Source organism: Lygodium microphyllum, chromosome 23, assembly GCF_053477565.2.
Source record: "Lygodium microphyllum isolate KBCC chromosome 23, Lygodium_microphyllum_v1.1.10, whole genome shotgun sequence".
Lineage (NCBI taxonomy): Eukaryota > Viridiplantae > Streptophyta > Polypodiopsida > Schizaeales > Lygodiaceae > Lygodium > Lygodium microphyllum.
The window spans coordinates 82,542,190-82,547,188 of NC_141157.1; the positions used below are offsets into that span (position 1 = coordinate 82,542,190).

Consider the following 4,999-nt stretch of genomic DNA (forward strand, 5'->3'; position numbering starts at 1 on the left):
TCCCATCATTGATATATGGCATCATCAATGTCATGATCTGAATGCTGCATATTTGAAGGCAAAGAAGACATACATCAATGACATGCTTTGACCATAAAAGGAGAGAGAGACACACATGCAAGCACACACAATTAAATGCCTACAAATTTAAGAATAATTTGAACCACACTTTATTGTACATATACAAATCTTTCAAAGATTGCCCAAAAATATTATAACATTACGAGACTGTAGTGCATAAGTCCAAATTGTAGTACAAGGTTCTAGAAAAATATATAATCTGTATACACTAGAACTCCTAATCCTCATCTATAAAGGGTGCTCATGGAGGCCTATGCCAACCATAGTTAACTACCAATTCATTGCCAGCATGCAATGATGTAATAGCATGCACAACTATGTATCTTTGTACATCTCTACTCATATATCTTGGTTTGTGACTATTTTCAATCTCTACAAATGTGCAATTGGTTCTTGCGCTTCTTCCTCGATTGCTATTGATCAAACATGCTATGTTTCCTTGAGAGTAAGGTCTCCCATCAATATAGAGCCTTTTGTCAAGAATCCCAATGTGGGGTTGATCATGGAGTGTAAAAAATGATTGATACATTATCATGGAGGATTGTAATAGGCAAGGAACTTCATGGCTACAAAGAGAAGGCAAACAATATGCACACTCAACAAATGTTCTCTTCTTTTTTTTCATTGCATAGACTAGTTACATATATAAAGGAAGAGATACCAATCAATGAGCCCTCACACTTTCCATGTGTGTCCCCATGTGACACCATACAACCGACACTTTACATGTGTGCCCTATGTGGCACACTTTACACCACATCTCTCATCCATATTCATGCACCGTACAATCTTAAGCACATAAGAGTGCTTTCCCATATACACACCTGCAAACACTGAAGCTTACAATGCCAACACCCCCTCTTAAGTGAGGCGTTTAATTTTACCTTGTCACCCATCCAATGTAGCATTGCATGACCACAATTGCTACTTCTTACATGACCGCAATCGCTACTTCTTAACATCTTTGCCCCTTTGCATGTGTGATGCCTCTCTCAGAAAGAGAGGCTACATTGAGACACAGCCCATAAGTACTCATGCTCTGAATGTAGTGAGTAAGATGATGCCATGGTCCCCACCCATATGTAGGTCCACAAAACGACATAAGAGTGACCTCTGAATGAGGGGGCACATGTAAATCTTATGCAATAAATAGGCATTGTCCTGCTCCATTGATAGTGGATGGAGCAATCATGTACTGATTGCCCCAGAAGCTAAAAACCTCTCCATCTGATGGAAGTGATCCCCTTTGCCATCCTCCATATCCTCTGCAATTGTGCGTCTGTACTAGAGTACACAAACAAGTAGGCAATGGATGATATTCGGATGTCTCAACCTCCAGACCAAGGGAAAGAGGTCATTGAGAAACCTAAAACTACAACTGAACAATGGCATGTCTATACCGTGTGCGAGGGACATGTGCCCAACCAATATTGTAGTCATTCTCCTCGTCAAACGAGGGTCCCTACATATATAACATAGTTTGAATCACATATATAAGTCAATGCTCATTACAAAAACTAATAATGAAAGTAAGAAAGATCAGTCACGTACCATAGTTTCATGTCGCTCCTCAGGTGTTGGCACTCGATCATAAATACCATATTGCATTTGATGTGAATGGCACTCTCGTCGTGGCCTCCGATACGTGCCTTGACAATGATCACACCAACATATCACATCCTCCTCATAGTAAAAATCATCATACGTAGGTCCATGTGCAGCACTGGAACTCTGTCCACCCCAACCATCACCAGTAGGAGGTGACGGTGTACCTTCTAACATGCCCAAATCTGCTTATCAAGAATCACAAAAATATGAGACATTTATTGAAGGATTAATTATAGTAAAGAACCATAATACTAGTATAACAACTAACAGGTTTTTTGATATCTTATAGTGCTTATTTTGTGAAGAACCACACACACACACACACACACACACACACACACACACACACACACACACACACACACACACACACACACACACACACACACACACACACACACACACACACACACACACACACACACACACACACACACACACACACACACACACACACACACACACACACACACACACACACTACACACACACACACACACAATATATTATATATATACATACATATGTACACACACACACACACACACACACACACACACACACACACACATCTACATGTGTGTGCACGTGCATTCCTCCTTTTGTTTGTCTCTACTATACAGTAGCCCCTGTTTTTTAAAAAAAATCTAGAATAAGTATTAATTGAGATTATGTAATTAATGCTTACTTTAGTATAGCCAAAAAAATAGGCGCTACTGTATGGTGGAGACAAACAAAAGGAAGGCTGATATGTGCATGGAGACATGGCAACACTTTCCCAGGAGAGATGCCTATGAATCACTGCTTTCCTCAGCAGAGGGTATGTGCAATAAACAGCTTACATTTGACATGACCTATATTTTATGCACACATTTGTACAAATTTATTAATGATATCCATTGACGTCTATTTGTTTATTTTTTATAGGGGAGGGATGATGTTACTACACTTTGACATGCATGCTTTGTATATACACATTTGTAGATACTTCTTGATGGTATACATTGACCTTCATTGAGGAGGTGGAAAAGTAAGGATCCTCTGTAGGAAGGCACCATAAGAAACAATACTATTTTGACCCTTCCTGACAGGCTGGAAATGTTGATCCATCTTAGATAACAAGAAACTTGCCTAGTTGAATAGCTCCCTCCAGAATCTTCACAGAAGTTGTGAATAATTCTTTTGACAGGTATTTGGATGCAGCCTTTCCTGACATGAACCGGTCCTGTAGGAACTGGCATAACTGCTTCCAGACTGGAGAAGAAATGTGGGCAACAGACACCCCTGAGCTATTAATGAGCTGGTTAATGAGCAAGGGGGTGGAAGTTTCCTTCTTCATCAGTGTGACTATCTCCTCAGCCGTCAGTGCTAGTTACCACTAGGCACAAAGGAAGGAGATAAGGGCAAACATAATGCTTCACTGATATTGGCTACTGATAAACAAAATGTCTGGTTGTAAGCCAAGCCAGACTAGTTTTTGTAAGAAGCGAGGAAAGAATAATACAGCTTCTCATCCACAGGTGGTAAAGTGAGAGCCACAAATGGGCGAAGGCCAGCTCGTTGAATACAATCTACCTCTAACAGAAGAGAATAGTCATGGACCGCAAGAGGAACATGCTGGACCACAATTGGAGGCGTAGAAAGAGGTGCCATTCAGACTACGGTAAAAAAAACCCACACATACAACCAGGAAAACAAAAAGAAAACTTGCAAAACCCAAAAACAAAACCAAGACTGAGACCATCGACGAAAAACCGACTAATTTACACAACTGACTGGACCATAACAACCCCCAGGAAAACCACATCCTAGAAAAAGAAATTCGACATGACCTCTACACACGTGCGACCGAAAGCTTCATGCTATGCAACATACATGCACCCTGTAACCCCATATTAGGGAGAAAAGAAAATAAAACTACATTCCGTAGCCTAGACAGAGACTCAAAAAACGAGAATAAATACCATGTTGACCAATGTTAGATTACTACTCCCACTCCCACGTAGCGTTCACGTCCTACAGTGCGGCGGAGTGTGTGAGTGAAACTAACGACTCATTTTTTATTATATAAACAACTAAGCATCGTTCATTATTAAATTAACCCGTTAATGCATGGTGAGTCGACATTGTAACCCAGGCCCACTCAGATTTTGACACGACTGGACTGACTGACTAGGTCTCTACTAATGCAGTTCCTTATTATAATTAGATGATGTATGGCACTTGCATGCATGCATGTGTGACTTCGGGGGTTGATTTTAATTACAAGTTAATGTGTCTGAAACGCGTGTCGTGTGCATTTGTGAATTGATTTTAATTTACAACTTATGTGGGTTAGGGTGCAAAGATGCACGTGCAACGGTGGGGGTTCTGTTTACAATTAACGTCCGATTCATTTTATTTACAATTTATGAGGTGCAGTCTGTTAATTATGTATGTGCAACGTTCGGTTGATTTTATTTACAATTAATGTGTGTTATTGTGCAAGTGAGAGAGGGAAAAAGGAAGGAACCTGGTAATGTGTGGGTTTGCCTGCGAAGTCTGAAATCACAACCTCCAAAAGTGGAATGCCTAGTCCACAAAAATCCACAAAACGGTCAAACAGTCGACTGCCAAGAGTCGTCCTGTTGGATAGAAAAACAAAAATGAGCTAACACCGTGACCACGACAAAAAACAATGAAACGGATGACCAAAAGAAAAGAAGAAAAAAAAATGTATATTCTGGATTTATTTGGATGTGTTGATTGGTAGGGTTTTTATGTTTTTAGTTTTTGTGGTGTTTGGTTAAGTTGAAGTGTGTGTTTTGTTTTTTTAAATTTTTTAAAATTTTAACCAAGAACCCAAATTTTCCCACGACGAGGACATAAACCCATATTGGTTCAATGTGATGGAAATGTTCATTTGACGTTGGGGAGTTTCGAAAATTTTTATTTATAATAAATACATTGTCATGAGATGTTTCCAAAAAGAAATAAGTTTTCAACATTATGTGAATATTTTTTATTCCAAGAAAATGTCCAAAATAGGAAAGAGAGTAAATGTGATTTTTTAAATTTATTTTTTTGAATTATTTTCTGATTTTTATGTATTTTTTGGATTTTTAATCAATTTCCATCAGTTCAGAAAGAATTTCAGTCAATTTGGAATTTTCAAGAATTTTTTAATAGGATTTTTTAGGAAAAAATATTAAACTGTGGAAAAAGGTTTCAGCAAAATTCGGTAAATTTTCAAAATTTGTTTTGAATTTTTTAAATGATTTTTTTCAAATTGTAAATGTCTTTAATGGATTTTGTGATTAAAAAATGATTT

The 4,999-nt window shown here is 38.4% G+C and overlaps 1 pseudogene; it reads right to left on the minus strand.

The window, feature by feature from the left end:
* Positions 1-298: 298 nt before the first annotated feature.
* Positions 299-3,028, minus strand: LOC148016402 (uncharacterized; annotated as a pseudogene).
* Positions 3,029-4,999: the final 1,971 nt, after the last annotated feature.